Source organism: Mytilus californianus, unplaced genomic scaffold, assembly GCF_021869535.1.
Source record: "Mytilus californianus isolate M0D057914Y unplaced genomic scaffold, xbMytCali1.0.p SCAF_13, whole genome shotgun sequence".
Taxonomy (NCBI): Eukaryota; Metazoa; Mollusca; class Bivalvia; order Mytilida; family Mytilidae; genus Mytilus; species Mytilus californianus.
The window spans coordinates 8,092,715-8,118,981 of NW_026262615.1; the positions used below are offsets into that span (position 1 = coordinate 8,092,715).

The 26,267-nt window shown below is 32.4% G+C and overlaps 2 long non-coding RNA genes across 4 annotated transcripts; one reads left to right on the forward strand and one right to left on the reverse strand.

Moving 5' to 3' along the window:
• Positions 1–335: 335 nt before the first annotated feature.
• LOC127723102 (uncharacterized) lies at positions 336–7,202 on the reverse strand. The gene is made up of 3 exons (XR_007991862.1): positions 7,089–7,202; positions 2,518–2,604; positions 336–1,062 (listed from the first exon to the last, which is right to left on the reverse strand). It is a non-coding gene; the product is annotated as an uncharacterized LOC127723102 (long non-coding RNA).
• Positions 7,203–10,994: 3,792 nt separating this feature from the next.
• Positions 10,995–18,250, forward strand: LOC127723101 (uncharacterized). Of its 3 annotated transcripts, none has more exons than XR_007991860.1 (3): positions 10,995–11,448; positions 13,319–13,512; positions 17,854–18,250. It is a non-coding gene; the product is annotated as an uncharacterized LOC127723101 (long non-coding RNA). The 3 variants fall into 3 exon arrangements; XR_007991861.1 differs by lacking the exon at positions 10,995–11,448 and adding an exon at positions 12,137–12,189; XR_007991859.1 differs by lacking the exon at positions 10,995–11,448 and having other exon boundaries at positions 12,802–13,512.
• Positions 18,251–26,267: the final 8,017 nt, after the last annotated feature.

The following is a 26,267-nucleotide window of genomic DNA, read 5'->3' on the forward strand; positions in this document are numbered from 1 at the left end:
CCATGGGACAAAAAAAATCCCATGGGACTATAATTATCCCATGGGATTTTTAATATCCCATGGGACAAAATAAAATCCTATGGAATTCAAATTATAAATATACAGTAATGTGTATGTTACAATGAATTCTGTTTGGTAGTAAAAAGTTTATAATATATATATGAGTGTATTTTGTTTTTTTTCATTTTGTCACAAACATGTTTTTAATTTGTTTATATGACAATAAAGATTATTATTATTTTGGAAATATAATAATATTTAAAGTCAAAAAATAAAATCCTTTAACTGAAATAAAATGATGAGGTCTTAATAAAAGAAAAAAATATTGATTTGAAATCTTTGTCTTCTTTGTTTTATTATGAAAAATAGAACTGAAAAAAATATTTCATATTCTGACTGAATAAATTGACAAAGCACAGTTAATAGTTTACTCTTTTCATGAGGTAAAGTTTTCTTTGTTATAGTTCCATTGCAATACATGAATATGCAAATGATTTGAATCTTATTCCTTTGTGGTGTTCATAATATTACATTTATATTTGTAAATTTATAAAATAAACACTTTTCCTGTTAAGTTTTAGTTTTCTTGTTTCAGCTTGCTATGAACAATTATTCAGTCCACTATATAAGAGTCAAGTAAATAAATTATTTCATCCACTAGAATATTCCTACAATTTTAAGACAAAACATTTATGCAATCTGTTCTTCAAAAATCTTCCTCCGTACATCTTTATTGGATGGAGCGATTTAAATGAGTGGACAAAGCAAGTTCATTTGGACAACAAAATACTAATATATTTTTTCATTCCTCCCTTCTTTCAATTGATAATTACGTTGTTGCATTTACATGATTAAGTTCTTGAGCATCTATGATCATGATGATATGACTCCTTTTTGTTTATAGTCATTATGTTGAAATTTCCTCTTTCTTATGTAGGAAAAAAAACCACATTCCATTTCAAATTAATAAAAAAGTCACACTATGTAGAAAAATATCAACTTTAAGTTTGCTGTTCAGTATTGACCTGTTGAATGATGATCATGAAAACCAAGATGTCTGACCTACAAATACACAAAACTCAAAAATTATAAATGAAGAGAAATACAGCAATAAAATGGCTATTTTATCATGTTTATGTACATTTTGATAAAAATTTCATTTGAATATTTAAAATTGTAAGAACTCTTATTTCAGTGCTTTGTGTCTATGGTTTTCATATTAGTTGTTTTTTGTGCCTTGTTGCAGTCTTTTGAGTTAAGCCAATTGCAACAAATGTTTACAGTTTGTTCAAATGTTGTGCTGTTATTAAAACCACTGTCCCAGGTTAGGCGTGGGTTGGGTGCTCACTAAATGTTTATTTTATTAGTTGATATTTGCTTTGAATTAGCTGTCAGTAACTGTGAGTACTAATAGATCTGTATGTTGAGTCTTTTTTGTTAAAGGGAAAGAATAAATTTCCAGCCACATCCAGTCTGTGTTTTTGGTAGCTGTTTTTCTGCTTTGTTGCATTCTAATGAGTTAATAAAATTGAGAATGAAAACGGGAATGTATCAAAATAATTTAATTTTGGATGTAACACGTCTTCTGATTGGCTGACGTTGTTTTGTTTATCAGCTCATAGACATAATTTTGTCATGTGACCGTGACGTCATCAACGTTTTTTCATGGTTTACTCCGGTTTAAAATGGAATTTAGAATTAAATTATAAGAAATGACTGTAATATTTTTTCTGTCTATTCGAAATAACATAAAAAATGTGGTGCACACTTTAAAATAACCCGCTACGCGGGTTATTCAGTGTGCACCACATTTTTTATGTTATTTCTTCATAGACAGAAAAAATATTATAGTCATTCCTTAAATAACCTGACCAAAGAGCAGAAAAAAACCCTTTTCAACTGATTTTATAGTTTTTATATTGAACTGACACTTACACCACTGTCCTTTATTAGAGGAGGATTTGGTGCCAGCAAACATGTTAAACCATGCCACATTTGTAAGTGTCTGTCCCAAGTCAGGGGTCTATTATTCAGTGGTTGTCAATTGTTGCTATATATCATATTTGTTTTTTGTTTATTGTTTTGTGCAAAAATCAGGCACTTAGCTTTCACCTTTATGGTGTTTCCCCCAAGCATGTTTAGCATGGATAGACACCATGCCCTTTTTAAATGACGCCATGCCCTTATTGAATTGTTTTACATTTGTTATTTCATGGCCTTTTATGGATTACTATGCAGTATAGGGTTTTCTCATTGTTGAAGGCTAAATTTAATGTCATTTGATCTCTATTGGAGAAAAGTCTCATTGGCAACCGTACCGCTTCTTATTTTTTTATCAACCCTGCCATCTTTTGCCTGTCATTATTTACAGGTCATCATTGGCCTCTAATAAGTAATTGCATTGCTTACATCCACTTAATTGAACTCTGGTGGATAGTTTTCTCATTTATCATACCACATCTTATTTTCATAATAATCATTATTCAAGGGCAATAACTTTTATAGAAGTGGACTTACCATTTAGGCTTTGTTGACATCTGTAAATCTATTTTTGTTGATAATTTCTTTTGTTTATAGTTTCCCTTTATCTTTAATGTTCTTGCCCTACACATAAAAGGGTAAACATTATCATTTAATGACAATAACTACTATTACATAATGAGTAGGCAACTGACAATTTTGGATCATTTGTATCTTGTCTTGCTCATCATTTTTGCTTGATATTATCAATATTCTATGAAAATGAGGTCACAGTAATATTAAACTTGGCAGACAGACATCTTCTTATTTTTATATGACACCTTGTAGTCATTCCATACACCAACAAGTAAACATATGCTTATAATATCTGATAAAATGAATAAAATTCTCTGCTGGGCACTGCTTGATACGACCGCAGAGGTCGAACCCTGAACAGTTGGGGCAAGTATGGACACAACATTCAAGCTTGATACAGCACTGAATTTGGATTGTGATTAAATATTTGACACAGCATAGGTTTCTGACACAGAATGAATGTGGTCTAAGAACTTAAAAATTTTTAATTTACCTATTCAAACCATATCATTATTATTTGCTTTTATATATAAATCAGAAATAACCAATTTAAAATGGAAAATTTTAAAGAAAAAAAAAGGAAAAAAATCCCCCCCCCCTCAATTTTTTGAACCCCCTAATGATTCATCACCCCAAACTCAATCCCAGCCTTCCCTTTGTGGTATGGTACCTTGCAGTACAATTTCAGAGAGATCCATACACTTATACACAAGTTATTGTCTGGAAACTAGAAAAATGCTTGTTTTTTTTGGCCCCTTTTGGCCCCAAATTCCTAAAAATTTAGGGCAATTACCCCAAAACTCAAACCCAGCTTTCCCTTTGTGATATGGAACCTTGTAGTACAATTTCATAAAATCCATACACTTACACACAAGTTATTGTCCTGAAACTAGAAAAATGCGTGTTTTTTGCCCCTTTTTGGCCCCTTATTCCTAAATTTTTTAGGCAATTACCCCCAAAATCAATCCCAGCCTTCCCTTTGTGGTATGGTACCTTGCAGTACAATTTCAGAGAGATCCATACACTTGAACACAAGTTATTGTCTGGAAACTAGAAAAATGCTTATTTTTGGCCCCTTTTTGCTAAACATTTTGGGCAATTACCCCCAAACTCAATTCCAGCTTTCCCTTTGTGATATGGAACCTTGTAGTACAATTTCAGAAAGATCCATACACTTACACACAAGTTATTGTCATAAAACTAGAAAAATTCTTGTTTTTTGCCCCTTTTTTGGCCCCTAATTCCTAAAATTTTAAAGCAATTGCCCCCAAAATCAATCCCAGCCTTCCCTTTGTGGTATGGTACCTTGCAGTACAATTTCAGAGAGATCCTTAAACTTGAACACAAGTTATTGTCTGGAAACTAGAAAAATGCTTATTTTTGGCCCCTTATTCCTTAACGTTTTGGGCAATTACCCCCAAACTCAATTCCAGCTTTCCCTTTATGATATGGAACCTTGTAGTACAATTTCAGAAAGATCCATACACTTACACACAAGTTATTGTCATGAAACTAGAAAAATGCTTGTTTTTTGCCCCTTTTTTGGCCCCTTATTCCTAATATTTTGAGGCAATTACCCCCAAAATCAATCCCAGCATTCCCTGTGTGATATGGAACCTTGTGGTACAATCTCAGAGAGATCCATACACTAACACACAAGTTATGTCTGGAAGTTACAAAAATGCTTATTTTTGGCCCCTTTTTGGCCCCTAATTCCTTAAGTTGGTACCATAACCCCCAAAATCAATCCTTATGGTAAAATTTCATAGAGATCCATTCACTTAAACTAAAGTTAGAGTGTGAAAACCAATGTGTCTTCGGACGACGACAACGCCAACGTCATACCAATATATGACTGTATAAAAAACTAAGAAAACTTAGCAACGACCAAAGAACCATAAAATGCGATCATGGTTATATGAATCTGCCAGACAGACATGCACACCTTACAATCGTTACATCCGCCAAATATAATTTACCTGTTGCTTAAAGCATATGATAAACTGACAAAACAATGCAAACTTTTCATTGACCAATGAACCATGAAAAGGAGGTCAAGGTCATATAAAACATGCCAGACAGACTGTGCATCTCACAATCATTCCATTCACCAAATATAGGGGCCTTATTCATGTTATTACCTAGGAACAGTGATGTCATGGACTAGGAAAATTAGTCTGGGGACATAAATTACTGACATCAGACTAAATATACTAGTAAATTCTGTATCCATGGACTTTTTATACTAGTTATATTTGTCTGACAAGACAATTTATCTCTTACACTAGTTCTCAGAGAGACATGTCACCTTACCTTGACACATTATTCTGACTCTGAACAAACCAGTATTTGCTCTTACTCCTTAATAATACTGCGTGCTTAGGGGAGAAGCAGCAAATACCAACTTTAAAGTCTTTGGTTTTACCCGGTTGGGTTCAAAATAAACAACCTTCTGCACGTGAGGTGAACATGCTACCACGAGACCAGGCAGTATAATATAAGGAGTTTACCCAAGATTTAAAGTTTCCAAGTTTTTGCAAAAACTGGATCAAAATCATCATTGAAAAGCAACAACTTTTTAATAAGATTTAAGTTTCTCTTTAATTATTACAGTTTTCGAGATAAAAAGGCAAATTCAAGAAATATGAAGAAAAAAAAAATGGTTAAAATCTGTATTTAAGGCAACAACTCCTATGAGTCAGCTGCTAGTTTTGATGCAAATGGACAGTAGATTTTTTTTCAACATTCTGAACATTTCTACCCTTGTCAGATATTGTCTATCTATTTTAGCCTTTTGTAGCTTATTACGCAGTTTGGCTTTTTAGCCCATTGTTGAAATCTGTACGGTGACCTATATAGTTGTTAACTTCTACGCTTTTAGTTTCTGTTGAAGAGCCATCACATTGGCAATGATACCATATTTGTATATGTTTTTGTCATGTAGGTGTAAGGAGACAACCTTTTGATTTTCTGATGGGATAAAAAGGGGAGACAGACTTTTTATCACCTGGCCTGGTGAGTTTTTCAGGGTTCGTAAGGATAGAAAACCCGGCAAATTGTAACAAACCCCTGTGGTACGACCATATTTGCCAAAAGATTAGTCCAAATAATTATGACGTCTTGCAAGGCTATTTTAACTTTTTTCTGGGCACGTAATAGTCAAAAGTTGTGACTGAGTGCGGAAATATTCAGATAGATAGATAGAAAAATTATAAAGGGATATAACTGAAGAACGGTAAAAGTGACGCTACCCAAATTTGAACTTGATCTGAGTTTTGTGGTAATAAGCATTGTGTGTAAGTCTCATAACATTTGGTTGAGGCTAACTGAAGTAGAGAACAGAAACTAAAAATTCAGCAATTTTTCTATTTGTAAACACGCATAACTCTAGAACGGTTGTGTATAAGTTTTATAACATTTGGTTGAGACAAACTAAAGTAACGTAGAGAACAGAAACGAAAAATTCAGCAATTTTTATGTTTATAAAGGAACATTACTCAAGAATGGTAATTTGTCGCCACCTAATTTCGTACTTAATCTGTATTATGTAGTAATAAGCATTGTGTATAAGTTTCATAACATTTGGTTGAGGCAAACTAAAGTTAGAAAACGGAAACAAAAAATTTGTACTTGATCTTAGTTTTGTGGTAATGAATATTGGGTATAGGTTTCATAATGATTGGTTGAGGCAAACTTAAGTTACAGAATGGAAACTAAAAATTTGCAATCGTTCAATTTATAAAGGGGCATAACTCAATAATGGTTAAAGTGACACTACCCAAATTCAACTTGATCTGTGTTTTATTAGTGGAAGTCAAAATTAAACATTGCATTGTATAAAGCATTGATTGTAGTTGATTCAACTATAATAATGGACAAAGGGAGATAATTCCAATTTTAAAAATTACTTGATATTTAGAAGAAAATAAAAATTTTGCAATTTTTCCATTTATAAAGGGGCATGACTCTAGAATGGGTTAAAGTGACGCCACCAAAATTCAAACTTGATCTGTGTTTTGTGGTAATAAGCATTGTGTATAAGTTTTATAACATTTGGTTGAGGCAAACTTAAGTTAGAGAACGAAACTAAAAATTTTGCTATTTTTCCATTTATAAAGGGGCATAACTCTAGAACGGTTAAAGTGACGCCACCAAAATTCAAACTTGATCTGTGTTTTGTGGTAATAAGCATTGTGTATAAGTTTTTACTTTAACGTTTGGTTGAGGCAAACTCAAGTTAGAGAACGGAAACCAATTTTGGGACGTACGGACGTATGTACGTACAGACGGACAAGGGTAAAACTTAATGCCCCCACCCCTACGGCGGGGGCATAAAAAAAATATAATAGCCTTGCTAGACGTCATAATTATTTGGACTACCAAAAGATGTAACCTAATTCTTACTTGTTTGGGGAAGAGGGGATTAACCGAACCACTATTCAATATAAATCAGTGAACTGAATTATTGTCTTCTGCAGTAGTCCGAGTCGACATCTGTAACTAATCATGCAAATTGATAGTCAACAGTATACCTTTTTCAGAATGTCAGTTCACAAAGAATCACTGGTGATAGGGGAGTGTAACCGATAAATTGATCCTGAATCAGATAAGATTTTCCAAGGACGTATAACTAACACAATACGTCCTTGGATTTTCCCAGTAACAGAGAACCCCTTTCTTTGAGTGAATATAAATAGTGACGGGGTCTCACAAATAAATTTAAATATGATTTACAGGAACATCGATTAGCAAAGTAAACTTACATATTAATCTCGAAGTTATTTACCATGCGGTAAAGACAGACTGTGCTCCTGAATTAAGGTATTATACATTTGTGTATTTTACTCGGGGGGGGGGGGCACTTCCTATATACAAGGTGATATGACGATATGACGTGCCGCTGGAATAGGTCACTTTTTCCAGCTTGAAAATATGGGAATAGGTGGGGAAAACTATCAGAAATATATGATAAGGTCGATAAAGTTCCACTGAATTACTTGTATATGAAAAGCCCTGTCATTTTTTCACAGCCGAAAGTCTCGCCGTAAGTAAACATTACATACAGAATCTTAGCCTTAAATATTCCACTTTTCCAACACACCCCACGAAAACCAACCAATATGGGAAAAGGTTACAATTTTACCCTCGCAATATATGAAAAGGTATAATACATTTTTAAGATCTAAATTATATGAATAGGGTGGGGTAACAGAACCCCAGCGACACCCCCTATCAATTAAGTATTGAAGTGCCCCTCTCCCCCCCCCCCCCTCCCGGAGGTATTTTACTGCTACAAGATATTTAAATTGCTAATCACGCACCCGTTGATGAGCAGAGAACCATACTTTCAAGCCAGGGGCAGTCTATACTAACAGTTAGTATAGAAAGACCCTGTAAAAAGGCAGGCAAATCCTAACAGTACTGTAACTTAATGATACATGTATATCAAGTTACAGCACCTCACCCAGCACAGTTAGCACACTGGTGTGTGTCAGTCTTATAATATAAAACTGCGTAGGTTCATATCGTTTGATTCAACGTTTTTTCGGATATTTTTTAGGACCGTTGTCAACTTGACATTGTCAAATCCGATCGCGACCTGCCACTTTGCAACCTGACCTGCAAAAACATAATTCGACTAAAAACAATGCCAGTCAAAATTGCTTTTTGAGACTGGGCGACTGAAAAAGTTTTAAAATGTGACCTTGTGACCCTACTTGGAATTCTTCAATCATCGGCGTGTGTCGGTTTGGCTAAAAAGGGGGCATTGTTTTTTTTTCTTGGGACAAAAAATTTTTTCTATCTTTATTAAAAAAAAAAATTAAGACCAATCATAAACTTTTTTTTCAAAACTCAGTGTCGTATTTTATTGTTTTCCCAACAATTTTTAATAAAAGCTTAAAATGTTTGTTTCACTTCCCTTTGACTTCCCTCCTGATTTTTTTTCTCAAGAAATTATAGAATTAGTAAATGGATATATATATATATATATATATATATATATATATATGTGGTCACCGTCATGCAGTTAGATAAGAAATTCCAGCATGCATCATCAAATAATTCATGTGTATTTGTGACATCAACATAACTGAAACATTATATTATTTCCCAGTAATTATGTAAATCATTTTGATTTACAATTATATATGTCTGGGACTTATGCATGTATATATCTCACAGGCACTTGTCTCAGAAAAAAAAATCCTATATTCTTTAATAAAAGTATATAGGAAAAAATTCTGATACAAGTGCCTGTGATATATCTGTCAGTCCCAGAATAATAAATATAATTGTATCTTAATCTTTGGGAAAATCCGATTATTAAATTGTTAAATTCTTTAACGTCATAATTATATCAAAGTTTACTTTTTAAAGTTTTAAATTTTAAAGTTAAAATGAATATTCCGTTTATATCTGAGGAAAAACTTTTTAAACTGTAATGACATGGTCAGTCAACTGATTTGTTGCATGGCTGATTACAGGTAATTAAAGCATGCAGTAATTTTCCATTACGACAGTGCGTGTACCCTGGGTTGTGTATAACGTATTAGAAATATCATAGTTTTCTAGAGAACATCCTGTCTATGTGTAATACAGATTGATGACATTACACAAATTTTTTTCGTTAAATGTAGTTAAGTATCTGTGTCCATTCCCTATTGCAACACTACAATTCTTTCGAAGAAAAAAATGTTAAAATTAAAAAAAAAAATCTTTTATATAAAATAAAGAAGAAAAGAGTAGCAAATAAACTTATGTAACTACGCATTGAGTAAACATAATTTCACTTTACATGTACAAACCCTTGAGAAAACGTATATATAGATGTGTTTAAAAAGGCCAATTCCCAGTGGATTTATTTCACACTAGGACCACAGGCACTTGTCTCAGAATTTTGTTTCCTATATACCTTAATACAGGGACTTTCTATACTAACTTAGTATAGAAAGTCCCTGCTTAATATAACATTAAAAGTATATAGGACATTTTTTTTTCTGAGACAAGTGCCTGTGACTAGGAACTAAGATAACTAGAACTAAGTTCATTGGAAAGTCTTTTTGTCTGATACATGTATACCTATAGATAATGTACATAATTAAGAACAGGTTCAAATATATGCCTGTAAATTAACGGTACGTCTAAAAACCGCTCAGGACCTCCTGAGTGCAGACAGGACATAAAAAGTCACTCAGGACATGTATATATGTTTTAGTGAGCGTTGAGGGTATACATTCGATAGATAATTTAATATTTGATCTTATAATTTTGGTTTTGATAAAATCAGAGACATATAATACATTTATTGTATTATATGTCTCTGATAAAACCAAACCAACATTAAAGAAGTTATTTGGGATACGTCATGCATGACCGATGATCATATTCAATACCAATCATCATTTTGATTACAACGTTTGATCTTTAATAATTAGGACTGATTGGTGATGGTTATAAACACATACAAGTAAACTTTGCAAACAAACAAAAAAAAACGTTTCCTTGGAAAAAATATAAAAATACATGAATATTGTTTTCACAAAAAAAGTTAAATAATTTTTTCGTTTTGTATGTAATAATTGAAGCCATTTAGAAATATAAGAAATCTTCACATAGTCAGGAAATTTTCAATTCAAGTTATTTCATTTGAAAGCGTTAACAAATATAGATCTTATTCGATGTAAAATGTGGCGTCCTTGGAGATCAAAACCCCGTTTAAATAGGGTTTGTCTACTTTCGTCTATTGCCGAACATTCTATAATCAAGGATTTTTACAAATCCTTGCTATAATATAATGAATCGCGTCGCCAATATCACCACAATTACATAAAGTACAAATACAATCTTCTCCTAAATATTTGGCATCTAACAATTACAATAGGAAATTTTGAGTCGAAACTAAAGTACCAAATCTACAAAAAGAATCACTATTTTTTGTAGTAGTAGGCGTTGAAAACTAAACTGTTTATAATCTTTTTTTTCTCCTAAATTAATTGAAACTCCTGAAATAATTTAACATTATCTATATACAGCTTACATATGCAAATCTTTTTAGAAGTATGTGAGTGTATAGTAATAATTTGTTCATTAACCCCCCTTTTTCCTTCTATAAAATTACATTGTAATCGATTTTATTTCCAAATTTTTGTTTGCTAGGATTGACACTTAAAACGTACAACAAAAAGTAACAAGTAAAAAGTCACGATTCAGTTTTGGGATATTTTTTTCTTTGAATAAACTTAATTTTAAAAACGTTTCAGTATTTTTCTGAAACATTCTTAAAAGGAAACGGACTTGTAAACAAAATTTATTTTTGAATATTAATATGAACAATGATTGTTAAGAAAACAATCTGCCAAAGTGGTTTTGTAATTAACTGAAGTCATGCTGTCAAAAATGTCTCCTTTTTGTAAGTTATTGATAAAAAAAAACTATTTGAAGGCGAATTAATCATTTCCTCAACTAAATACATTTATCTATAAATAAAGTCAATTCGTCAAGAACTTTCTCTCATATATTTAAACAATTGTAAAATAATTAATCTAAACCTTTGTCCTGCGACTTTCTGTCCGTTTACCAATACTTATTCCTTGTTAAGTTTTTTCATATCTATTTACGAATACTTATAACGTGATAATTAATTTTTCCGGATGCTTTTTATCCTATTTTCATATCAAACAACCATGTTACCCGTAGAACGGAGTTAAGTACAAATTTAAGAATTTAGTACTTAAAATTTTCAACAACACAATTTTACACTTTCATTTACCTGGATTTTTTTCTACGCTTCGAAGCCGCCACCCTGTATCAAACTTATCCAACACCTCGCATGGCGTATTCACGATGTGGAGGGATTGACAATATACAATCAAAGTTAGCAATATACAGCAAGTAAGTAATTGGGTGTTGAATGCCAGTAGATCTGAATTTGTAAATTTTTAAATTGAATTTAACCTGTTTAGAACGTGTATTGTTGAATTTTTCAATAAAATTAAATCAAATCTCATATAGTTAGTGTTCTTTCTCATTTTTATCGTTCTTGTCCAGTAATTTCATTCTTGAGTAATACGAATGTTTTAACAAATCCGCATTTAGTAAGATTTATCTTTCTCATTAAAGTCGTTCTTGTCTAACTGCAATACAAGCCTTGAACGAATTCCAATGTGAAATGCAAATTCTGAAAAATTAATTTGTCTCCGTTTTCTGAAAATTATCATATTTGGGTATTATTTCTAAATAATTTGTAAGTAAACGAAATCCGTTCAAACCACGACTAAGTCTTCGTGCACAGAGTTTCAAGTGCCAAAACCCCAGACATGAGAAACTTGCTCGTAAGCCAAACCAAAGGAAAAGACTATCAATGTACTAGTTAATGTTCTCGAGGGATGACCCTATTACAGAGACATATATACACATATGTGTAAATATGTCTCTGCCCTATTACGTGGCAGTAACCTCCTCGACACGGTTCATTTTTACGGCGGCTCAGTTTTGTCTTAAGAATAAACATAATTGATAAGTTTCTTTCCCCTGCATTTCTCGATCGCACTTGAAAATAGCACATTGGTCTCAAAACATTGGTTACAACACTTGCCGTCAGTACTCAAAATTGGAAAAATATTAAATAAGAAGGTATAGAAAATTAAATTAATGCACACACACTATTATCAACCACAGACATGATGTTTTTCTCAATTTGCCTAAATCGTTATTCCGCAATACAACGAGGGTGAAAACCCACCACTTTGAACACAGTCACAGGCACCGGCATGCTGTGAACTTGTAAGTTTCCCAAATGAGTAACTATCCATTACTTTTCTAGTGTAAAGTTTTATTTAATACACATTTGATTTGAAATGGCATATCAGAGAGATATATAAACATATATCATAGGCTGATCCGGGGGAGGGGGGGTGGGGGCTTTCTTGGGAAAAATTTGGTTGATTATATAGGGATCACTGAAGCATGACTGGAGCCGGCCCTCCCTTATGAAAAGTTCTGGATCTGCCACTGTATATTCATAAAATTAACCAACAAATTATCCAAAAGATGAATAATACTTAATACTTACGACTAAGATTGATTATAAGTATACTTGAGTCGGTTTTACAAAAAAAAAACTTACAATTTATCGTAAGTATACTGTATTGTACATGACTTAATTACTATCAATATTATTTGTAAGTTTTTTTGTGAAACTGACTGCTGAATTGTTTTTCCATGCTTATGGTACATCTTAGTCGTATGCTTTTTTTAAAACCACCTCCAGGGTATAATGTCTGCTCGCCCATAGAATCTGTTTGTAGATATAGGAAGATGTGGTATGTGTGCCAATGAGACAACTCTCCATCCAAGTCACACAATTTATAAAAGTAAACCATTATAGGTCAAGGTATGGTCTTCAACACAGAGCCTAGTTTTTATCAAAAATGAAATATATTGATATTAATAGTATACAGGTTAAATAATTTATTCATACATTTTTAATTGACTGACTAGAATTATCATGATTATTGAGGAATTTGAACCATTCCTATTTTTAAAAAGGGACAAAAATAAAATTCATATATAATAACAGGGTGATACAAATGAGAAAAACTCAAGAAATTGTTTTCAATTAAGATAAATACATGGTTTTCAGTTGTTTTTTTAAAGCAGAGGCAGATTTAGTTTAAAGTTGGAAAAAATTGTTTGTACCAACAAAAATAAATACAGAAAGTTAATCCAGAATTATGTGTTTATCATTTTTTTTTATGTTTAGGTTGCCAGCAAGATGAAAAGAACAATGCAGTTCAAAAGTCAAAATGTGGATAAGCTGCGGTACAAGGTCCTACTTTTGCAGATTTTCATATTTTGCATGAATGAATTTGAAGTTTATATCATGGAGGGCAGAGAAAGAAAATAAACACTTCAGTTTTCCTGCTTCTGAAGGATAAATGTAAAACATCTTGTTTGGTAAGTTTTATGCTCTGTTATGATAGTGTTTGTGCATCCATCTGTCTTTCTCTAAATTGTATTCACTTTAAGTTTTTGGTTACAGTTCACCATGAACTTCAGTTAGTAACTTGTGGTTTTACATGTATATACTCAAAATTTAGTACTTTAAAATGTTCATGTATATTTGTCGAGCCTGCAACTTTTGTCGCAGAAAGCTCGACATAGGGATAGTGATCCGGTGGCGGCTACGGCGGTGGCGTTAGCAGTGGGCGTTAGCTAACTTCCTAAAAGCTTTATATTTTAGAAGGTGGAAGACCTGGATGCTTCATACTTTGTCTATAGATGCCTCATGATACGAATTCTGTCTGAAACATGTCCATTGTCCTTGACCTCATTTTCATGGTTCAGTGACTACTTGAAAAAAAAGTTCAGATTTTTGTAATGTTAATTTCTCTAATATTATGAGTAATAGGATAACTATATTTGGTATGTGCTTACCTTGCAAGGTCCTCATGCTCGTCAGAGAGTTTTCACTTGACCTAGACCTCATTTCATGGATCAGTGAACAAGAACTTAGTCTTAGATGCATGATTTTTTTTATTAGTTGTTAGTGGCTTTGTACTAGCTGTCAGTAACTGCGAGTACTCTCAGATCTGTACTTAGTGTCTTTTTGTTGTTTGGATGTACAAGTACCCGGCCACGTCCACTTGTATTTGTAGTATTTGTATTTTTATCCATCTGATGAGTTAAGCCTCTTTCAACTGATTTTTTTTGCGGTCGTATATTGGTATGATGTTGGCGTCGTCGTTAAACTTTAGTTTAAGTGAATGGATCTCTATGAAATTTTACCATAAGGTTCAATACCACAAAAGAAAGGTTGGGATTGATTTTAGGGGTTATGGTACCAACAGTTAAGGAATTAAGGGCCAAAAAGGGGCCAAAAATAAGCATTTTTGTAACTTCCAGACATAACTTGTGTGTTAGTGTATGGATCTCTGACATTGTACCACAAGGTTCCATATCACAAAGGGAATGCTGGGATTGATTTTGGGGGGTAATTGCCTCCAAATATTAGGAATTAGGGGCCGAAAAAGGGCAAAAAAACAAGCATTTTTCTAGTTTCATGACAATAACTTGTGTGTAAGTGTATGGATCTTTCTGAATTTGTACTACAAGGTTCCATATCACAAAGAGAAAGCTGGAATTGAGTTTGGGGGTAATTGCCCAAAACGTTTAGAAAAAGGGGCCAAAAATAAGCATTTTTCTAGTTTCCAGACAATAACTTGTGTTCAAGTGTATAAATCTCTCTGAAATTGTACTGCAAGGTACCATACCACTAAGGGAAGGCTGGGATTGATTTTGGGGGTAATTGCCTCAAAATTTTAGGAATTAGGGGCCAAAAAGGGGCAAAAAACAAGCATTTTTCTAGTTTCAGGACAATAACTTGTGTGTAAGTGTATGGATCTTTATGAAATTGTACTACAAGGTTCCATATCACAAAGGGAAAGCTGGGTTTGAGTTTGGGGGTAATTGCCCTAAACGTTTAGGAATTTGGGGCCAAAAAGGGACCAAAAAACAAGCATTTTTCTAGTTTCCAGACAATAACTTGTGTTCAAGTGTATGAATCTCTCTGAAATTGTACTGCAAGGTACCATACCACAAAGGGAAGGCTGTTATTGAGTTTTGGGGTGATGAATCATAAGGGGGTTCAAAAAATTTGGGGGGGGGGGATTTTTTTTTCCTTTTTTTTTCTTTAAAATTTTCCATTTTAAATTGGTTATTTCTGATTTATATATAAAAGCAAATAATTATGATATGGTTTGAATAGGTAAATTAAAATTTTTTAAGTTCTTAGACCACATTCATTCTGTGTCAGAAACCTATGCTGTGTCAAATATTTAATCACAATCCAAATTCAGTGCTGTATCAAGCTTGAATGTTGTGTCCATACTTGCCCCAACTATTCAGGGTTTGACCTCTGCGGTTGTATCAAGCTGCGCCCCAGCGGAGCATTTTATTATTGTTCGTTCTTATGTTGTACTGTTACACCACTGTCCCAGGTTAGGAGGAGGGTTTGGATCCCGCTAACATGTTTAACCCCGCCACATTCTGTATGTATGTGCCTGTCCCAAGTCAGGAGCCTGTAATTCAGTGGTTGTCGTTTGTTTATGTGTTACATATTTGTTTTTCGTTCATTTTTTGTACATAAATTAGGCCGTTAGTTTTTCGTTTGAATTGTTTTACATTGTCATTTCGGGGCCTTTTATAGCTGACTGTGCGGTATGGGCTTTGCTCATTGTTGAAGGCCGTACGGTGACCTGTAGTTGTTAATTTCTGTGTCATTTGGTCTCTTGTGTAGAGTTGTTGTCTCATTGGCAATCATACCACATCTTCTTTTTTATCTTTAAGGTTAAGTTTTGGTGGTCAAGTCCATATCTCAGATACTATAAGCAATAGGTCTAGTATATTCGGTGTATGGAAGGACTGTAAGGTGTACATGACCAACTGGCAGGTGTCATCTGACCTTGACCTCATTTTCATGGTTCAGTAGTTATAGTTAAGTTTTTGTGTTTTGGTCTGTTTTTCTTATACTGTATGCAATAGGTCTACTATATTTGGTGTATGGAATGATTGTAAGGTGTACATGTCTAGCTGGCAGGTGTCATCTGACCATGACTTCATTTTCATGGTTCAGTAGTCAAAGTTAAATTTTCGAGTTTTGGTCTTTTTTTCTAACACTAAATGCAATAGGTCAACTATATTTGGTGTATGGAAACATTTTATGATGTACATGTCAGTCCCGCAGGTTTAATTTGACCTTGACCTTATTTTCATGGTTCATTGCTCAGTGTTAGGTTTTTGTGTTTTGGTCTGTTTTTCTTAATCTATAAGCAATAGGTCAACTATATGTGTTGTATGGAAGGATTGTAAGCTGTTCATGTCTGCCTGGCATGGTTCATCTGATCTACACCTCATTTCCATGGTTCATTGGTCAATGTTTAGTTTTCTTGGTTAAGTCTGCTTCTTAGAAGCTATAAGCAATACCGGTAGGTCAACTGTATTTAGTAATTTGAATGATTGTAAGGTGTACATATATTTCTTGTCAGGTTTATATGACCTTGAATTCATTTTCTTGGATCATGTTGAGTTTATGTGATAGTTGTAGTAAAGCTTTGTATTTAGGACTATCAACATGATATCAATGATTAGTAAAGAAGGCGCAACATTTCAGCGTGTGCACTCTTGTGTATACATTAAACACCACATTTACTGTTTTTACCCTGATTTTATGGATCACTGAACATAGAAATGTCATAATGTGAAATTATAGTACATTCTTAGGTTAAAGTTTTAGGTTAAGGTACATAGCTTACCATGAAGTTGAATTTCATACACATGTTCATTATGTGGTGAATTTTTAAATTCAGTGCCAAACTAAGATTTTGAGCCTGATTACATGATTGACTAGACATTGACACATGCTAGTGTTTGCCAGGCATTGTGTCCTGTACTAGGAATTTGTCCTGTACTAAGAACTTTAATAGCACTCGCTGAGTATGGAGTTTTTGTGAAAGTTTAATATTAGTGAGATTTTTGCATGACATCCTGTCAACTGCTTGTTGATCATGTTTATACATGTCTTAAAATTAATATCTGACACATTGGTGTTTTGTGAACTTGGAAATAAGTTATTTGATAGAATAATAATGTTTTGAGATTATCAAAATAAAAAATATCCCATTTTTACTACATTGTGTATTAATGATTAAGTATATAAAAAAGAAGATTTAGGATATATGTATAACCATATATAAAAATGAGACAGCAACCGAACAACACAAAAATAAGAAAAAAAAACCAATATAATTTTTTGTATCAATGTTATAATTTCCAACATGTCCAAAGAGTTCAATGTATTTTCTAATTGAAATAAAACACAAGTGGAACTCTTTCAGAACTTCAGAAGCTTAAAGAAGTGCTGTTTCTATTGTTGGCTTTCTGTATAATATATTGCAAATTCTTGTGAAAAATGGAATTTTATTGTAATTGCCTAAAGTTTTAACATTGATCTATATATATATAACTGGGGAAAATACCCAAATGTTATAAAGAAGAATACATAAATTGATTGTTATAAAATATTAGAATAGGAAGATGTGGTATATTGCTAATTTGACAACTCTCCATCAGAGACCAAAGGATGTAGGAGGTTAGCAACTGATGACACTGGACAACCTTCAACAATCAGTAAAATCCATACCGCATAGCTATTTTTATTGAAAATCATATGTTCTTGCTACATGTATGTGTACAATTTTTTATTATCCATAACTTCGGTTTTTATTGGTTCTTTTTCAGAAGGATTGGAATTCATCACTGAGAATAGAAGGAGAAAACACAGAAACAAGACCAAAATAAATTCAAAGACAAAAGTCAGATCAGTTATTATTTTCATCACTCAGCCAATGAATTGCAGTTCTATTAAATATCTAAAGATATTAAAACCACAATAATGACAATGCTCTGTGCTGAATGGCAAAAAAGTGGACTATACATTATGATCACACAATGCTGGATGATAAGAAACTATTAATTTTTTGGTTGGAGGGATATCCTGAAAAAAAAAATAGATTTATGTAAAAAGCTACTAGTATGTTAAGCCTATTAATAGAGTTTTCATTGATTTCAAATGGGAAAAAAATTGTGTTTCAAAAAAGTGTTCTAGAATTCATAAATAAACATATATTGATACTTACATTATCTGCTTTGTTGTTTAAAAGTTTAGATTTGAACAGTTATAGAACAATATAATTGCATTAACATTTCCAAGGAAAAAAAAGATATTCAACTAAAAAGATTCATCTTAAAACAATTTACTACCAAACAGAATTCATTGTAACATACACATTTATTTACTGTATATTTATAATTTGAATCATAGGATTTTATTTTGTCCCATGGGATATTAAAAATCCCATGGGATAATTATAGTCCCATGGGATTTTTTTTGTCCCATGGGACAACAAATATCCCATGGGACTACAATTATCCCATGGGACCCAAAAAAATCCCATGGGATTTAACCAAAATCCCATGGGATAATGGTCAATCCCATGGGATTTGCCTTATCCCATGGGATATTGAAAATCCCATGTTTTTCTAAATCAAATTACAAAATATATTTAATAATAACAGCAGAAAAGCAATGAAATTATTGAATCCCATGTAATTCCGCACATTTTGGTTATTTACACGACACTGTAGGTCTAAGGAGAGGCGGCGGCGGATTTGCAAATGAGTGTTTTGCAAATTAAAAGTGTCCAGTGTTGGTTGTAAATTCGATGAACCCCGCTCGAAGCAAGGGCGTTCGACTCCAATCCTTATTAACTACTTCTTTATTGTTCTCTTATTTAAAACAACATATTGTTGTCTTATTCCTTACACTCACTTTATTTGAACTTTGTTGGAGAGTTGTCCAATTGGCAATCATACCACATCTCCTTATTTTTATATTGACTGTTTACTTATTTCGTACTGTGTAATGTAAACTATGTATTTGTTTCCGATAAATATACGTGTACTCATCATGGGTAAGACACAATACAGAACCGCATCCGAGTATAGTTTATTCAATTCATCGGCAACGCATTTTGAAACAAATACATTTTCCTTTTTGAAAACCAAACAAACATGCAAACAAATGAGTGATGGAAATCTGCTTAGCACCACAAAATGCTTGTGTGGAATTCTTTATCATAATTTTGATTTCAAACAAGAACATTATGGTTTAAAGTCTATTTTTGAGATTAACGGGCCGTTTCGGCTGCTGCGGAGCCTACACACTGAATGGATTTCTTTCTTATGTTTTATAGATATTTGCAAAGGTAATTTCAATGTCAAATATAGGTTTCAAGATTGGCAGTATCTTTAGCATATACATATTATTAACGAAAACGCTATGTTGGAGTTTCTAGTGGATGTACAAATGTTTACTAAAAAATACAAAAAGAGCAGCATAGCTAGATAACTTTTCAGAAATGTTGTCTGTTTGATTGATAGAAAATCGCAATACAAAGATCAAATTTATGGGGATCAAAATCAGATACTATAATCTCTTCATTTATTAAAAATATAATTCAAGCTGATAAAAAATACTTTCCAAGAACAAAAGTCCATGCTTTTTATTAGATCTATACTATCGGGAGTATAAAAAAGCGAATTGATGTTTTGATAATAAAAAAAAATGTGTGGACTTTAACGGTGCTTTTTTGTGGACTTTAGCGGAACTTGTTATTGTGGACTTTAACGGCGTTTTCTTGTGGACTTTAGCGGAGGTCATTTTGTGGACTTTAGCGGAGGTCATTTTGTGGACTTTAGCGGAAAGTTTGTGGAATTTAGCGGCATTATGGACTTTAGCGGAAAATTTGTTGTGGACTTTAGCGGTGTTGTGGACTTTAGATGAATTGTGGACTTTAACGGTGCCACACGTATAAATGGTATGATTTCTTTTCTTATCATTTTCATGTTGTAGGCGCTGAGACATACGCATGGTACATGTATGAGGATTTACAATGATTGTGAACATGCACATTGATCAAACTGTATACTTATAATAGCAAGTATTCGCATTAACTACACTGACTTATATATACAGTGTATATGTAGACAACTACACTGACTTATATATACAGTGTATATGTAGACAACTACACTGACTTATATATACAGTGTATATGTAGACAGAAATTATATTTTGACTTGTCCTTTACTCGACATGTTTAATGAAACAATTAGAATTTTAAGTTGCATGACTTTGGACGCATGCAAGATCATGAAAAGCAAGTTATGCTAATCCAGTCAGCGACGTTGTTCTCATAGTTATAAGTCATATATAGCGTCTAACGTTTCTACGTATTTGTTGCATCCAAAAGTTGAGGTTTGAGCAAGGTCATTCATTTTTCATACTGTTTATGTGCTCATACTACTATATGTATTGATTGATACTTTAGTCTGGCTAACGTGATTTTTTTATTAGTTGTAATTGCCTTTGATCGAGATTCAGTTCCAGTAAGTACACTATATCGGTGTTTTGTGTCTATTGTTTTTGTGTTGGTTTGTTATGGCACCCTCAACGGAGTTGGGGTGACATATTGTTATTCTACGTTTCTTTTTTTTTCTTATTATTTTTCTTCCACACATTTTGTCCGGCTTAGTTCTCGGAATCCAATGGACCAATGTTGATGGAACTCTACTATAATGAGGACCCCCATGTGAAGTTGTGCACCTTGCTATGGAATAGTTCAAGATGGCCACCGTTTCTATGGAAACGTTAAAAAAGTAAAAAAAAATCAAAAATCCAAATCTTTTATTATAAGACCCAACTAGATGAAACTTTATGGAAATGTTACTTAGTACGCCTAGAAGTACTGACAACATTTAGAAAATCCAAAATGGCCGCCATTGTCATGGAAACAGGGCGAAAGTTTAACATTGGCCCTATGGGAAAACACGTAAAAGCTGCTTTTTCTTAAAGAATATAATATTAAACCCATAGAAACTTTGTGGGTATGTAATATATAATGAGTCAAAACGGTATATGTTTGGAATTTTGAAAATGGCTACCGTTATAAACTACAAAAATTTCAAAATGCACCAAACTTTATGAAACTTTACAGAAATGTTAACTGGCATGTGCGAAGATGATATATGATTTTGGAATTTTCAAAATGGCCGCCGTTACCATGGAAACAGCCAAAATGTCAAAAATTTTCAAAATGCTTCAAACTTTCTGAAAATTTACAATAATGATAACTGACACGTATAGATGCGATGTTCGACTTTGGAATTTTCAAAATGGCCGCAGTTATCCTGGCAATGAGGGACGAGGGTTGCTAGCAATTACAAATCTAGTAAATTATATATATATATATATTTATTCAAGATAAAAGGCATGAATTTGACAGATACAATAAATTAAAATGACACAGATATAGCACTAGAAATAGCTTATAGACAATAAAATGATTTACATGTTTACTAAAAATTATAATTTAAAAAATAAAATTACGAAAATTGTCACCATATTTTGATAATTCAAATAGACTAGATTAAATAATGAGTGAAATTTAAATTGACTAGATTTTCACTGTAGCCTAATACCGTAGGATGACCCACAAAAGGTATTGAAACTTATTTCCAGTGGGGTCCTTTTATGACAAGACTTCCAGTTCACACCAAAGGTTGACACATAGAAATACAAACAAAAATCATTAAGAATTTATCACAGATAAATGGTCAAAGCCTCAGTATGATTAATAAAAAGAAAACAATTCACTATTAAAGATGGATTTAAAATTATCCATCAAAAACTTTTTCACTTGTACTTTAAAATTATATTTTTTAGAGCAACTTTTAATTATTTCTGGTAACGAATTCCAGTCTTTTATTCCATTATAAAAGAAAGTGGTGGATTCACACCCTTTAATTCCTGGTATATAAAAGTTTTTACTACTAGATCTTGTATTAAAAGATGTTTCATTTCTAACAAAATTAGTATGCAAATAATTTGGGCATATATTGTTAAAAATGTTGAAAACATTATTGAGTCTTAGTTATTTGACTCTATTACTAATATTCAAAAAACCCAATTTCTTAAATTGAATATATGTCACACTCTTTCTGGGATGTAATTGCAGAATAAATCTTACAATCTTATTTTGTGCCACTTGAAGTTTATTCTTCATTTGTTTTCATATACCTTCATACCAGCATGCACATGCATAGTCAAAATGACATTGAATCAGAGAAGAGCACAATGTTTTCCTAAATTGAAAATTTAGACACTCTTTGTTTCTATATAAAAATGTAAGCCTTTGATTGACTTTTTTCACTATAGAGTTGACAATGAAATCACCAGTTAGAAACTGATCAATTATTATTCCCAAATATTTTACAAAAGTTTTGGATTCAATATTAATACCATTACAGGAGATTGCAAAATCACCCGGTATTAAAGACCGAAGTTTTTGACCAGGACCAAAAATTATACCCTCCGTTTTTCCCAAATGTAGGGACAATTTATTGTCAGTTAACCAATTATGGCATGATTCCAGCATTCTGGATAATTTATGCGAGATGACCCCAGGGTCCATATGGGAACATAAAATTGCAATATCATCTGCATATATCCAAAGGTTACAATTTGAGTCGATGCTAGTTTGAACATCATTGACATAGATAAAAAATCAATAGTGGACACAGTAAGCTGCCTTGAGGGACATCACATATAATATTACACACTTCTGAAGTTACATCATGTACACTTGCAACCTGTTTTCTGTTTGTCAAAAAGGACTCAAACCAAGTTATAGATCTAACCCCAATTACTTCTAATTTGTCACATAATATCTTGTGATCTACTGTGTCAAACGCCTTCTGTAGGTCTAATAGGACCATGCCTGTAAAAATGCCTTTGGCTGTTTGAGTTTTAATGTGATCTTTTAAGTGAATGAGACAAGAATCAGTTGAATATGAACTTCTAAATCCTGATTGAAACTCAAATAATAAATTATTTAAAATCAAACATATAACTTCTAAATCCTGTATTGAAATAATTGACTGTGAATAGAATAAGATAATGATGATGTTAAAACACCTTAAGAATATGTTCCGGACCATATGAGTATTTGGACCATACGCGTATGGTCATGACCATCTACGTTTATACTCATATGGTCCGGGAAATTAACACGATGAACGTTGAAAAGGTGTTACATAAATTAAGAGTTTTAAAAATGAAATTTTGACTTATTCAATCATATTATAGCCATTGTTACATGATTAATTTAATAAAGTGAATATTACTTAAAAGTAAGAATTACCCTAAAATATGTTTTACATGGTCATTTATCGATTAGTCCACGACTTGGGAAAACTACTTCAAGAAATATCTAAATGAACTGTTAAACATTAAGTAAATTGCTTAACTCACAGGCACTTTGGTCATTCTTTTCTTTTTTAAATTTCTTTTGGTGTTTTAATTTGTTTTTCTTAAATTATAATTTCTTTAAAAAATCTTATTGTTTTTAGTTAATTTGTTCATATGTTCTTGCTCCTATTCATACGGTCTTACAATAACAGTAAGATCGTTTGAATAGGAGCAAGAACACAACAATTCTTGAAATGAAAATAAGAAAAAATTAAATTTCTGAAATAAAGATTTAAACACTAAATAAACAGAAAAAAGACCCATGCCTCTAACGCATATGGTTTCACTTACGGACAAATATCGTCAGTAAAAAGGCAATTTGAATCGACTCGGCAAAGCGAAATTATGCAACAGATACACCAAGATTCAGACAATATGTTAAAGATAAAGTCGGATAGTAATTTGTATGGTTTTTTGTTCAGAAAATCAGCTGTGTGTTCCTGAAGAGGAAGTTAGAATTATTCGTAAAATACCTATATGGTCTAAATACTCATATTGTCTGGTCCGGCCCGTTAATAACCAAACGAGTATAATACTCCTATGGTCCGACCATACGCGTATGGTTGGACCATGCATATGAGTATACGTATATGGTCCAAATACTCATATGGGCCGTAACATATATATACAGCTACTATTTGAATAGTAGCATACGTTTTAAAGCTCGACTATTGTTTTTGTTACTTGGGAATGTACATCATTTTTTCATAACCCTTTTGCAAATCCCAGTTTCTACAAACCGGATGTCTAATGCAAATTGCACAAACCAATCGCAATATAAATTTAAGCACCCAGGTTGCTTTATAATCTGGATGCTTTTATTTTATCTATCATATCGTCATATTTTGTTTCCTGCATGGATGCCTTCAATTATTCTCAACTCGTTATTGAAGCTGTCTGTACTCCTGGTAGGTGTTGTACAGATATATTTAAAGTCAAATTTCCATGTGAAGGGAAAACCTGTGGCATACAACTTATAAGGAGGTTTCGTATATTTTTCTTGAGAGTAACACACCAGCTTCATTAGGACCTCTTATATAGAGACTTATTTTGGTCTCATAAATCACATCTTTTAAGGATTTCTTGATTTTCCTTAAATCAATCCAAATATTCTACAGAAAAACTTGGTTTTGAAGAATATCTTATTTTCAGAAGTTTTTATATGAATACCTGAACATACTCTCAAAAGAACAAATTTACATAAAAAGATATGTATGTAGATATAAAAAGAATACCTGGATTAAAATGCTGTACACCAGACGCGAGTTAAGTCTACAAAGGAATCAACACTGACGATCGAATAAAAAAAGTTAAAAAGGCCAAATAAAGTACGAAGTTATTTAATCTATTGCTTAGGTAGAAAATCCTTAGCATTTCGAAAGTCAAAGTTAATAATAGGACAGTGACTCAAAAAAGAAAACAAAAGAGAAACAGCTAGAGGTCAGAATACCGTAAGTCTTAATTGTCTTGTCACGAGTGAAATTAATATTTATGCATGCACGTGGTATTTTTCTATAGTAAATAGAAAGCATATGCACTGATATTCTGGATAAGAATACGCATTTGCGTCATCACATATATATTAATCTTATAGTTGAATTCGGGTGTCAAACTACCTACCTCAAGTGTTTTGACTCCGGATTCATTGACATTTTATCCGGCAATTTTGTGAACGCAAACCAATAGTGTTCGTGTGAACAGGGTGATGTATAATGTGAATGAATCAAGACGTGTGAGATAGCTGGTCAACACAGTGAATACAATTTTCAAAACCGTACCATAGTAAAAATATTTAGATGCTATATGTTTGAACTATTAAAACAAACAAACAAAAAAAAAGAATTGGAATTTTATAATAGCATACATTCCTATTAGTGAATTTTTTTCGAAAATTTATAATTAAATATCAATAAACACAAACGTCATGTATTTATATACGGATGGATATGTTATCTATCAAATCAGTCTCTTTTAAAAGTCTAACATTCCACTATATGTATAATTATATTGTTATAAAAAATATAAGTAGAGACTTATAACCCCATACTAACACAGTATAAAAATGATTAACATTATGATATAAATAAATTTTGTTTTGATTATCGTAAAATATTAATAACGTTTTTTGTGAGATGCAAGGATTTAAAATCCTTGTGAATTGAAGCCGTGCAAGTATTTTTTCATTCACGACCGTTTAATATTTAGATATTTAGCTAACTCTGAGTCTGATAGTATCTATTAATGAAATTAGATATTTTTGACAGAAAAATCCTTTTGTTTGATTATCTTTCTGCTATCTGACCACTGTGTTTCCGACCTAAGATAAATATTTTTAACAGAAAGTACCGTTTTCTTAATTTTCTTCATTTCCGACATTTTCCCATGCTATGATTAAAATACAAAATATCAAATGATAAACGTTCAGAAATAATCAGTTTATTCTAGGACATTATAATATATCAATAAAATATTCCCAGGTTTATTGTCACAACGCACAACAGCGCGCTGTATTTAAAACTACACACACAACGCGTATACATCATGGACCGTCTCAAAGCATGCATGAATGATATAATGGCGTTATCATTATACTTGATATTTAAAAAAACATTCACATTATTAAAAACACATATGTTTTGTCAAAAGGCAAATAAGTTCTAACATGTTACTGTAAATGAATTTTTTGTCTGCAACCTAGTCTTTATTATTTTACTTTACAATCTACAAATGAACTTAAATTACTTTGAGTGTTGACCTATACAATGTCACGTGGTAACCTATCCAT